General features: G+C 41.8%; 1 long non-coding RNA gene across 3 annotated transcripts in view; it reads left to right on the top strand.

Moving 5' to 3' along the window:
- LOC117514680 overlaps positions 1–13,679 on the top strand; it is a 287,762-nt gene that overhangs the window by 245,532 nt on the left and 28,551 nt on the right. For all 3 annotated transcript variants that reach the window (XR_004561929.1, XR_004561928.1, XR_004561930.1), the window contains exon 4: positions 6,878–7,014. This is a non-coding gene — a long non-coding RNA (uncharacterized LOC117514680). The remainder of the gene's footprint in view (positions 1–6,877; positions 7,015–13,679) is intronic.

Below are 13,679 nucleotides of genomic sequence, written 5' to 3' on the forward strand. Positions count from 1 at the left end.
GTGGGGATGGACCACCTAAGTAGGCAACTGCTCAGGTGGCATGCATGTGGTGAAGTGCGGCACCAGCACAAGCTCCCAGATTTGACTTGATACATTTATGTCCAAACTGTTCACTGAAATGCTCTTTACCAAAATGTTCCTTGGGCTTCTTTCCTTTGCGTTGGGCTGCCTCAGTGGATCCGGTTTTACACTGGATGCCCTTCCTGACACAGCTCCAAATGAACCCACAACAATAATAATAATGACTTGGATTTACAGGGTGCCTTATTATCCTCACAATCCTCTTTGTGAGTCAACTGAGCTCTTCACAGAGTTGTTCTCTGTGTGAGAGCTGTTTGATCTCTTAAACCTTTCACAAGTCAGCAGCTTAACAAGCTACTTACAAGAAAAAGTTGTTTGTTCAAATTCCATCTGATAATTTAGAAAAATGTGTAATGTGTGCAATACATTAAGATATATTGAGGTGGATTTGTTTATTTGTTCTTACTTTGCATTGTGAGTATTTTATGATTTGATGAAGGTTTACTTCATATTAAACAGATCTGCATCATGTGAAGATGTAAAGTGATGATTTATTTTTTTCTTTTCATAGTCCATCTGGGACACTTTTAAGTCCAACACACAGGTCCATAGGTATTTGGACAGTGGCAGTTTTCTTGTAATGTTTCCTCTGTATAGCACTGGCTAAACTAATACCCCGTCACACACAGCCGGAAAAAAACAGAGTGGCGTTGGACTTGGAATTGGCACACATCCAAAAGGTGTTGGATTTTAGTTCCAAAATGTTCTGACAGCCATCTGCGGAAGTTGACACAGTTGGTCAAAATCGGCTGGCAGCCCCGAGTGTGGTGTCCATGCTCAAAACTCAAGAGAGTTCAAGTCCATGTGTTATCTGTGGACCATCTGACCACAATTTACATATTCCGATGGCGACAAAATGGGATCCGAAATGATTTGAGCACATAAGAGGGAACCTCGAGATAGATCTGGCATGGTATGCCTTCTGGCATGAACTGCAGTGCTATGTATAATAATGTCCACCCCTGAGCGCAAAGGAACTATTGAAATGTATGTGGCACGCTTCATCATGATAATAATTATGAATTATTATCAAGTACAGTGAATGTGAACAGCAGCTATCAAACCGAAATCTCCGTGCACTAATGCGGTCACGCTGCGGCAAATCTGAACAGGCTGTTATATCCACAGTAGACCTTACAGTACAGATATTTGTCCATTCCTTCCCATGGGCGATGTAAATAATGTGAACAATTGTCTCCATCATAACACAGGCAGCTGCGTCTCTCTGTGGTGAGCAGTAATGCGTCAACATTGTAATAAATGTTCAACTTCTAACTCTGGAGCAGTTATGGAACTTGTGTCAGGTCATTACACCATTAATAAACATGCATCTTACCTCCAACAGTGGTCCAGGAGTGTTTCACAGCACCGATGTGGACATGAAGCTGGGACAGCAGCCTACATTTAGAATCCTCTCACCCAAAAGAAAACAATTAATTCCATGTGATAATCCAACCATCGCAGTGCCCAGAGTTGCGTTGTGCTCCCGAAGTGGAAAACAGGAAAAAAGAAAGTTCCCTGGAAAGATGCTCCATCTGAGGGACTGCATGGCCCAATGCCAGCAAACTTTGGAGCGAAGCTGTCAGTGGCCTGTACACGCACATGCACCCTGCGTGCTTATTGGCCCATGCAGCGTTATGCACACACACACACACACACACACACACACACACACACACACACACACACACACACACACACACACACACACACAGTGGGGGGAGGTGATGGTCTAGTGGTTAAGGCACTGGGCTTGAGACCAGAAGATCCTCGGTTCAACTTCCAGCCTGCCTGGGAAATCACTAAGGGCCCTTGGGCAAGGTCTTTAATCCCCTATTGCTCCCTTGTGTGTAGTGAGCACCTTGTGTGGCAGCACCCTCACATTGGGGTGAATGTGAGGCATTATTTGTAAAGCGCTTTGAGCATCTGATGCAGATGGAAAAGCGCTATATAAATACAGTCCATTTACCATTTACACACACACACACACACACACACACACACACACACACACACACACACACACACACACACACACACACACACACACACACACACACAGCTGAGTGATAATTACAGCTCCACGCCTGGGTGCAGAGCGTACATGCACGTAAGGAAAACAGCGGTCCGGTCTGCCATCCAGACATTTGGAGATTGGGCAGTCTGCAGAGCCTTTTATGGCCATCTGACAGCAGTCTGTGTCATCTACATATGCTCTGACATTGTAGACCACGCCTCTTTTCCTCCCGACTGTGTCGGATTATGGCAATACTTGCTGTATCAGGCATGCTTGTTATGTGTGACAGGAGCTTAAGTCTCAGGATTATTGTGAATATTAGACCACAGTGGAAACAAGTGCATTTGTTGCTTTTTGGTGTTACCCTGTATTTTAATGTATTCTTGTTTTACATTATTATACAAATCAAATCAAAACAGTTCTTAACAACTGAGTGACTATGCAAGAACGAGACAAGTGAGGGAAGCCACCAAGACACCTAGACAACTCTGAAGGAATTACAGCCACTGATCTGGGGTGGCAATAGCTCAGTTGTTAGAGCGAGTCGTGTTATGACCGAAGGGTCGGCAGTTCAAATCCTGCTCCCAACCAGTCAAAAATCTGCATATTACCGTTGTGTCCTTGGGCAAGACACTTAACCCACCTTGCCATTGTATGAAGAATATGAAGGTAGTGGTCGGAGGGGAATGGCAGCCGTGCTTCCATCAGTTTGCCCTAGCTGCAGCTACACTAGTCCAGTTGTGGCCACCGTGAATGTGTGAGTGAATGAATCATGCAACTTGTAAAGCATTTTGGGTGTCTTGAAAAGCATTCTATAGATCCAAGTCATTATTATTATTGTCTGACCTGAATGGGCGCGGAGAGTTTTGAACCAGGAACCTTCTGTTTGGGAACAAATTGCACGAGCCACTGCCTGCCCGACTATATTTGATACAAATAATTAATTGGATTTATTTGAAGCGCATCACATCGGCGAACATTTCTCTGTCAGTGACTCCTGTTAAGATATATTGTTATGATTTTTTGATTTGTTATTCAACTTTCATGGCACACAGTTGCCACTCAGATGCATCTTTGTGATCGATTGTTATTGTTATTATTTTTCAACTGTAGTTGCAATCCCTCAGTGGTGAGGAACATCATCTCTTGGTCTATTCTGGGACAGAATGGTGGATGCGTAGATGACTGAATAGGCCTAGTCTTGACGTGCACGGTTTCTTCCAAATTTCAGAAAATCTACATCCACAGTTGATCTAGAGATGCCTGTGAGATGTCTGTGGGTTTGTTTAATGTGGGAATGTTGTTGCACACTGACAAACACACAGTCTTTGACAGATCTTTAGCCTTGTCGGATGGCTGGAAAATCCCACGCGATTGGTGTCTGAGCTGTTGGGTTACAGGCCATCGCCTCATCCATCTGGTCCACCGTTGAGGACTTTTTGTTTCACCAGAACCACATTTGCCGTTTCGTATTCAAGGTTCCTGTTCGGCCTAGTTTAGTTTAATTAGCTTATAATGCGCCAAATCACAGCAAAAGCCGTCTCAAGGCGCCTTACATAAAACAAGTCAACATAAATTGAATAACTAATTAAAAATGAATAAAAAATTCAAATACATAAATAAAAACAGAAGTAAAAGAATAAAACAAATAAAAATAAAAACTATCCATAAGAAAGAGAATAAAAATAGGTTTTGAGTCTTGACCTAAAAATGTCCACAGACTCAGACTGCCTCACGTTCACAGGAAAACTGTTCCACAGGGTGGGTGCACGATACGAAAAGGCTCTTTGACCTGCTGACTTCTTCTTCACCCTGGGAACACAGAGAAGTCCCACATCCTGCGACCGCAAAGCCCAGGCCGGCACGTAGAGTTCCACCAGATCAGCCAGATAAGATGGTGCCCGTCCATGAACAACCTTATAAGTCAATAACAAAACCTTAAAATCTGCTCTCACAGAGACAGGGAGCCAGTGCAAAGATGCCAAAATGGGTGTGATATGTTCAGACCTTCTGCTACGTGTCAGAAGTCTGGCGGCAGCGTTCTGAACCAGCTGAAGACCCCTAATGCTGGACTGTGGTAACCCTGAAAATAGAACATTACAATAATCTAGTCTAGAAGAAACAAAAGCATGAATCAGGGTCTCAGCATCAGCCATGGACAGGATGGGGCGGATCCTCGCTATATTTCTCAGATGGAATCGCTATATTTCTCAGATGGAAAAAAGCAGTCCTAGTAACACCCCTGATGTGGAGGTCAAAAGACAATGTGGGATCAAAAATTATCCCAAGGTTCCTCATTTTGTCCATATGATGTATGACACAGGAACCCAGGCTGAGTGCCAGCTGGTCAAACTGATGCTGATGTCTCACTGGACCAAGAACCATCATTTCAGTCTTATCAAAGTTTAAAAGTAAGAAGTTACTACACATCCAACTTCTCACTGATAGAAGACAGTCCTCCAGGGATTTTATGGGAGTGAGATTTCCCGTAGTTATCGGCATGTACAACTGAGTATCATCAGCATAACAATGAAAGGCAATCCCAAAACTCCGCAGTATACGCCCAAGGGGTGCCACATACAGGGAGAAAGGCAAGGGGCCTAAAACAGATCCATGTGGAACCCCAAATCTCATGTCAGCAAGGTCAGAGGTAGTGCCATTATACAAGACACATTGAGAACGACTGGACAGATATGATGTCAACCAGGCAAGGGCACTTCCAGTAATCCCAAATAAATTCTCCAACCTATTGAGCAAAATATGATGATCCACGGTATCCAACGCAGCACTGAGATCTAACAACACCAAAACTGTAGTGGTGTCTGAGTCCATTGCTCGCAGAAGATCATTCACAACTTTAGTGAGCGCTGTCTCTGTGGAGTGATATTTCCTAAAAGCAGACTGCAGCTGCTCAAAAAGATCATTCTCAGTAAGGTGGTCTATGAGCTGCCATAAAACCACCTTTTCTAAAATTTTGGAACAGAATGATAGATTTGATATCGGCCTGTAATTTTTCAATACACTAGGGTCAAGATTAGATTTCTTAAGTAATGGTTTAATCACTGCAGATTTGAAACATTTCAGAACAGATCCAGAGGTTAATGACAGATTAATAATTTCCAGCACAGTCTGCCCAAGAGTGGGCCACAGGTCCTTAAACAATTTTGTTGGTATGGGATCAAATAAACAGGTTGTGCTTTTTGTAGACGCCACAAGTTTCGTCAGCACGCCCAGTGAAATACTATTAAATTCTGTCAATCTAGGTAACACCTCAATGGTAGCGCCCACCTCCATAGCAGGTTTTAATGGCTGGGCTGAGGCATGCTGAGATATGCTCAGCCTAATATTTTCTATTTTCTTCTCAAAATAATCCAAGAAATCCTGTGCTGAAAAGAGAGAATGACTAACAGGTGGCTGCCCGTGAATAAGAAATGCGACCGTGTCAAACAAAAACTTTGAGTTATGTTTGTTTTTACTGATCAAATCAGAGTAATAGGTCCGCTTCATGGCCAGTAGTGCATGCTTATAATCTAAAATAGCATCCTGCCACACAAGGCGGAACACCTCTAATTTGGAATAACGCCATTTCCGTTCCAAACCTCTAGCCTTCTGCCTGAGGTCACGCAAATAATCATTGAACCAAGGTGACTGTGCCTTAGGAAGGCGTGACCTTAAAAGAGGAGGTGCAATCTTATCAAGTGTAGTTTTAAGCGTTAAATTTAGACTATCTGCGAGACTGTCCACTGATTTAGCATTCTCCAGATTCAAAGCTAAAATATCAGGTAGTGTGGCCTCAAGTTCAGTCATAGTTGAGGGTTTAATACGACGCCGCAGTTGTAGACAAGGTTGTTGTTCCACTAAACGTGGCAGCTTAAATGTAAAGCTGATAAGTGAGTGGTCAGAGACTATAGATGCGACAGGCAAGATGTCAATATTTGTGACAGCAAACCCACGTGCAAGAACCAGATCCAGGGTATTTCCACTAATGTGTGTCAGGTCCTGAATGCACTGCTGGAATCCTAAAGCATCCAGAATTTGCATAAATGATTTGCTAAGGGGATCAGAAGGCTTATTTATATGAATGTTAAAGTCACCAATAATCAAAATGTTGTCTACACTAGTTGACAAACTAGAGATGAACGCACCAAATTCATCTAAGAAGTCAGAATATGGGCCAGGGGGCCTATAAACAGTGACAAAATAACATAGCTGAGCTCCAGTTTTATGACCCTGACAGTACTTAGCATCATGGGCATAACGGCCTACATGGCTACATGGCCACTGGGTGCAAAAGGTCCACACCGTCTTTCACCCGAACAGACAATCCCTTGATCTGTTACCCAGGTGTCATGAGGGGTTGGACTTTGACACCCTCTTTTGGATTTTGTGTTTCAGTGGTTGCTCCAAGGTAGACAGCATTTTTAGAAAAAACTGAAAACTGTCAAGATAACAAGTGCAGATCTTTAAGCTGAAGGTCAGATTGCGCGAGCTACGCTCTAATCGCTTTGGGAATCCCTCATTATGAAAGCACATACATACACAGCCAAGCCTTCCTTCCTGTGAAATGACAATGCTTCATTGTTTGTCCCGCTGCCATAAAAAACACACGAGGTGAGCACGAGTCAACACTGAATGAATCCAAACAAGCTGGATTACTGCTCTAATTAAGCTTTAATAAGCCCTTATTATATTGCCGCAGGCCTCGTTAAGCGGTTCATTAAGTCATTTCATCCTTTTATTTCTTCATTAAGACTCTTTCCTTCTCTCTTTTCTTATTAGGGAGTATGGGAGTGGTGAGGTCTGGGAGATCATGACCTTAATTCTCTCCAAGACAGACGGTTTAATTAACACTGGAAGAATCCTCACTGGCTCCAGTCTACTACAGCAGGAATGTGCAAGGGAATTGGCTTGCTAAGGTATGAAGCAAGTGTGTTTTTTTATTGGCAATATGCACTAATAATCTTTGAAAATTACAACATCTGTGTTGCTGTATTTATGGTGTGATTAGATTTTAATGTAATTGAATGCATAATAGCGTCCATAAATGACCAAATTACATGTTTTTCAGCAGCATTTTAGAGAAATGCTCACTAACAATCCACAGTAGTTTAATACTGCGTGACGATTATTTTTCCCCACCATGAGGACATCAGCAGAAGAGAATTTTATTAAAATATTTATGGTCCACAATGAGAAAGTTTAAAACTCATGAAAGCAAGAAATAGCAATAATATGTGGACAATAAATGTTTAAATTTGGAATTTTGAAGTGTCTAGTGAACCACTCTTAGTATCTCAACTTTATTGCCTTTTCCCTTCAGTTGGACATTTTTTTTTTTTTGCATAAATATGTGGATATCAGTTTTATAGTTTGCTTCGTGTGTTTTGAGAATTTTGGTATTGATCCAATACGAGGTCTGTCAATAAAGTATCGTACCGTTTTATTTTCTTCAAAAACTATATGGATTTCATTCATATGTTTTTACGTCAGACAAGCTTGAACCCTCGTGCGCATGCGTGAGTTTTTCCACGCCTGTCATTGACATCATTCGCCTGTGAGCACGCCTTGTGGAAGGAGTGGTCCCGCCCCCTCGTCGGATTTTCATTCTCAGCAAACAGCTGAGCTACTGCCGCTTTGTTCCATGAAATGTTTTTCAGGAGCTCTGCCAGACAACCAGCTGGAAACCATTTCGCAGATTCGGTTGTTTTTCGGTGAAAATTTTACAGGCTTCACAGAGATTAAGGACTGTTACTACAGCTTTAAGGACGGCCCACAATGGCGCATGGCGCGCCGCACTCTGAGCTGCGACGACGAGGCAGAAAATGCCAGATCATTTCTAAGCTGATGGCTCTGTGGATACGAGACCGTCCTGTGCACTTTCTTTGGTTATCACAAGAGCTGGACATCAGCCATTTTCCGGCAGATTTCACTTTTAACAAGAGATTTTGTCATGGAAAGCCGCGCGGAGGCTTCGTGCGTAACGACTGATTCACTGTTTGAGCGAGACAAAGGAACACCCTCCGTTTCAGCGTGTCATGGGACAATGCCCAGCTCTCCACAATTTCTCTGATACTTACTGGACTGGTAAGCATTGAAAGCCGAGATAGACATGTACAAATGCTCCACATGTCCACATGCTCTTGTGATAACCAGAGAAAGTGCACACGACAGTCTCGTATCCACAGAGCCATCAGCTTAGAAATGATCTGGCGTTTTCTGCCTCGTCGTCGCAGCTCGGAGCGCGGCACGCCGAGCGTCCTTAAAGCCGTCCTTAAAGCTGTAGTAACAGTCCTTATTCTCTGTGAAGCCTGTAAAATTTTCACCGAAAGCCAGATAAATTTTTAAAATGGTTTCCAGGTGTCAGTCTCTAACAGCTTCTGAAAATACAACCCCTGGCAAAAATTATGGATTCACCGGCCTCGGAGGATGTTCATTCAGTTGTTTAATTTTGTAGAAAAAAGCAGATCACAGACATGACACAAAACTAAAGTCATTTCAAATGGCAACTTTCGGGCTTTAAGAAACACTATAAGAAATCAAGAAAAAAAGATTGTGGCAGTCAGTAACGGTTACTTTTTTAGACCAAGCAGAGGAAAAAAATATGGAATCACTCAATTCTGAGGAAAAAATTATGGAATCACCCTGTAAATTTTCATCCCCAAAACTAACACCTGCATCATATCAGATCTGCTCGTTAGTCTGCATCTAAAAAGGAGTGAACACACCTTGGAGAGCTGTTGCACCAAGTGGACTGACATGAATCATGGCTCCAACACGAGAGATGTCAATTGATAACAAAGGAGAGGATTATCAAACTCTTAAAAGAGAGTAAATCATCACGCAATGTTGCAAAAGATGTTGGTTGTTCACAGTCAGCTGTGTCTAAACTCTGGACCAAATACAAACAACATGGGAAGGTTGTTAAAGGCAAACATACTGGTAGACCAAGGAAGACATCAAAGCGTCAAGACAGAAAACTTAAAGCAATATGTCTCAAAAATCAAAAAATGTACAACAAAACAAATGAGGAACGAATGGGAGGAAACTGGAGTCAACGTCTGTGACCGAACTGTAAGAAACCGCCTAAAGGAAATGGGATTTACATACAGAAAAGCTAAACGAAAGGCATCATTAACACCTAAACAGAAAAAAAACAATGTTACAATGGGCTAAGGAAAAGCAATTGTGGACTGTGGATGACTGGATGAAAGTCATATTCAGTGATGAATCTCGAATCTGCATTGGACAAGGTGATGATGCTGGAACTTTTGTTTGGTGCCGTTCCAATGAGATTTATAAAGATGACTGCCTGAAGACAACATGTAAATTTCCACAGTCATTGATGATATGGGGCTGCATGTCAGGTAAAGGCACTGGGGAGATGGCTGTCATTACATCATCAATAAATGCACAAGTTTATGTTGATATTTGGACAATTGAAAGGATGTTGGGGATGATGAAATCATTTTTCAAGATGATAATGCATCTTGCCATAGAGCAAAAACTGCAAAAACATTCCTTGCAAAAAGACACATAGGGTCAATGTCATGGCATAGGGTCAATGTCAATGAGCAGATCTGATTTGATGCAGGTGTTAATTTGGGGGATGAAAATTTACAGGGTGATTCCATAATTTTTCCTCAGAATTGAGTGATTCCATATTTTTTCCTCTGCTTGGTCTAAAAAAGTAACCATTACTGACTGCCACAATCTTTTTTTCTTGATTTCTTATAGTGTTTCTTAAAGCCAGAAAGTTGCCATTTGAAATGACTTTAGTTTTGTGTCATGTCTGTGATCTGCTTTTTTTCCACAAAATTAAACAACTGAATGAACATCCTCCGAGGCCGGTGATTCCATAATTTTTGCCAGGGGTTGTATTCTGATGGAAAAAAAGTCCAAATCATTCCGCCATTTCCAGACAATGAAAATCCGACAAGGGGGCGGGACCACTCCTTCCACAAGGCGTGCTCACAGGCGAATGATGTCACCGACAGGCGTGGAAAAACTCACGCATGCGCACGAGGGTTCAAGCTTGTCTGACGTAAAAACATATGAATGAAATCCATATAGTTTTTGAAAAAAATAAAAAGGTACAATACTTTATTGACAGACCTCGTACCAAGTAAATACAGGCCCAGTATCGCCGATACCGATACGATACTTTTTCATATTTAAGCTTCATAGATCCAAAGGATCCAAAAGACCTAGGATAGAATTTCGGCAAACATTGTGTCAACAAAATACTTTATTATCACAATCAACAATTTTGTTTAAAAAAAATCACTCAACACAACTTAAAACAAAATCTCATAGTTTCATAGATCCAAAGGAGGGCAGCATGGTGGTGTAGTGGTTAGCACTGTTGCCTCACAGTGAGAAGGTCGTGGGTTCAATTCCTGTGGCGTTTCTGTGTGGAGTTTGCATGTTCTCCCTGTATTTGCGTGGGTTTCCTCCGGGTGCTCCGGTTTCCTCCCACATCCAAAGACATGCGGGTTAGGTGGCTTGGACTCTTTAAAATTGTCCGTAGGTGTGTGTGTGGGTGTGTCTGTGTTTGTTTGTCTATTTGTGGCCCTGCGACAGACTGGCGTACTGTCCTGGGTGTACCCCGCCTCGTGCTCTATGACTGCTGGGATAGGCTCCAGCCCCTCACGACCCTTAATTGGACTAAGCGGTAGAAGATGAATGAATGAATGAAAAGATCAAAAGGATCCAAAAGACCTAGGATAGAATTTCGTCAAACATTGTAAGTGACAACAAAATACTTTATTATCACAATAACATTTTTGTTTAAAAATATCACTCAACACAACTTAAAACAAAATCTCCTGAGGTAGAGGGCTGACAAACCACAATACAAGGGTGTGCTGCTCCGTGTTGTGTGACACAATGCAACACTGCTCTTACAGACAGAGAGTAGACTTTGATGAATCTGCGTGAGCAGCAGTCAGTGTGTGAGGGAGAGAAAAAAGCTGAGTATCGATCTTTTTACATGAGGATCGTTCAATATCAATACCAGTGTTGGTATCAATATTATCGATATTAGGATCGATCTGCCCACCTCTACTGGCAAACCATTTGAGAGTAGGTTGTGTCCGGATCCAATTAAAGTTTCATACACTTACAAAGTTAAGTCTGACTGTGATTTAATTTTTTTTTATTAATGTAATATTACTGAATATTTTTAATGCCTACTCATTTGATTCATGGCATTTTAATATCAGGTTGAAATAGTAATAATAAAAAAAAATGTAATCAGATGTATTTATGTAGCTCAGAATTACAGATTGTGTTCGTGGGTGTTCCATTGTCCGCAACATACGGCACCCTCTGTTCCTGGAATTCACAGGATGAGGAGAGCTCCATGCACAGACAAGCAGTGCCAAAGTTACAGAGAAACACAATAACATCAACAGAAATATCACAGAAAATGTGGGGAAAAAAAGAAGACAAACATACCAGAAATGACCAACTCCAGCTATCTTACGAATTTATAGCACAAGGTCTAAAGTGCCGAGGACAAATGCATTTAAGGTGTAACTACATCCACTGCTCTATATAAACTGATGGCAACGTATAGCACCAGGTGCAATTGGGTTATATTTAGTCACTGAATTTGTCATGGGATGTTGTAAATATAACATGAAATAAATCAGATTGTCAACTTTTATTCACTTCAAGAGACAAATGTGCCAGCTTTTGTTTTGATTTAGATGGTGGATTCAGAAGTGAGAGGTTTTCTGGTGAGGAAAGGATTTTGCACACAAAGTGTCAAAGCACCACAATGGATCACTTACAGGAGCTCCCCACCGCAAGTTCCTGAAGTGAAACATTTGTGCACCTTCTGCTCATCCTTGTCCAGCCACCAGACATCCTCCACTTCCCACCAGGGGCAGACAGCCTGCTACATCTGGATACTATGCCCTGCCCCGTCTGGCAACCAACGTAGGGAGAAAGGAAGAAAACAAACAAGCAAACAAATAATTGAAAGAATTTCAGAAGATTCTCTCTCTTCACATGCTGTCTCTTCTCTTTGGCAACTTGTTTCAACCATTGCAGGTGCAAATGGGTTGCTTTTCCCGGGTGGTAAATACTTCTGCAATTACAACCTTAGATCTTAATAATTCACACTGCATGATTCATGTAAAAAGTCTTCTACCCCAAATTTTGCAGTCTGAAAATGAAGTTCTTACAAATGCATATGCAGCACGTCCAACTACAAAAAATAACTGCTGAGACCTTACCTGTGCTTTTATCACTGCATTTCATCATTTTGTCTTAACAGTCAATAATTATGTGCCTTAAGTCTGAATTTTGAGGCCTGAAAGTTCTCAGACTGTTTTATCTCAAAAAAGAGAATGCCCTCTAACCTGCTCACTTCTTTTTCACCTTTGGGATACAGTGTAGGCCTGTATTTATTTCATTTTATTTATTTATTTTTAACAACCAAAATGTATAGCCTGATCTCATGGAGAGGAAGCCAATGAAGTGAAGCTCGCAGAAGCGAAGTACAGTATAAGGCTGATATGCATAGTTTGCCCATTGTACTTAATGGGTGAAAAAGAAGCTTGACAGCACTAGGCTAAGGCATGACAAAACAGCATTTTTTTTAACGTGGATTCCGGCTTGAAACAAACATGTAGCCTACAGTTTACAGTAACACGTGCAGGTTTTTGAGTGTACTGTGTGTGCTGAGGGGATTTCCAGTTCTGCACCAGATAGTCACAGGTGCGTATTGCTTGTAGGAACCTATTTTTGAATGCCAATAAAGCATTTGTTTGCTGTTAGCAGAAGAAAAAAGTTGTACCGCAGGGAGTACAAGCGCTAAGGGGAAAGCGTGTCTTCATTCTTCGAACATAAAGCTCACTGGTATTGCATCAGCATCAGTATGATCTATGATTATATGTTGTAGTATGTTTTGCCCTCTAAAGATGAGCAGAAAACAAAGCAGACGCAAGGACGTCTTCCCGCATTCCAAGTAGGTGCAGGTGTTTAGATGACAGACAGTGACAGAATACTGAGCCAGAAAACACACACATAGCCATCTACTTTGACTGATGTGTACACGAGCTGGAGAGAGCAAGAATGTACGTGTGCATGTGTGTGCATGGATGTGCATGTTGATTAGCAGTTTGGATCCTGCTGAGGTAACAGATGTGCATTGCAGAGGAAGGCAGAGATGACGCACAGTATTCAGATTAATCCAGGGTTTGTTTGTGTCCGGAGCCCCCTCCCCTATGTTCCCTGTAGAAATAGAAAATCTTCACCTGTCTGGATGGTCTGCTCAGAACTGTGATTTTGTGTGCACAGTAGTAAGTTGGTGTGATTTAATTTGGTTAGACTTCTGTCGTCCTTCATCTTTTAAGGGATTGACTTTTATCACGATTAAGCAGATGTCTAAACTCCAGGATGCACCCCAGCCCTTCTTCATCATTGTTATGACCTTCTGTTCCTCTCATGTTCTATACCACCTTGAGTAGGTGAACTAGTTTGCCTTAGAATTAAGCAGACGTTCCACTTTTATGGTTTATCTATTTATTAAAAGTGAAGTGGCCTCTGTGTACGTGTATGCGTGAGTGCATGT

This window comes from Thalassophryne amazonica, chromosome 7 (genome assembly GCF_902500255.1).
Source record: "Thalassophryne amazonica chromosome 7, fThaAma1.1, whole genome shotgun sequence".
NCBI lineage: Eukaryota > Metazoa > Chordata > Actinopteri > Batrachoidiformes > Batrachoididae > Thalassophryne > Thalassophryne amazonica.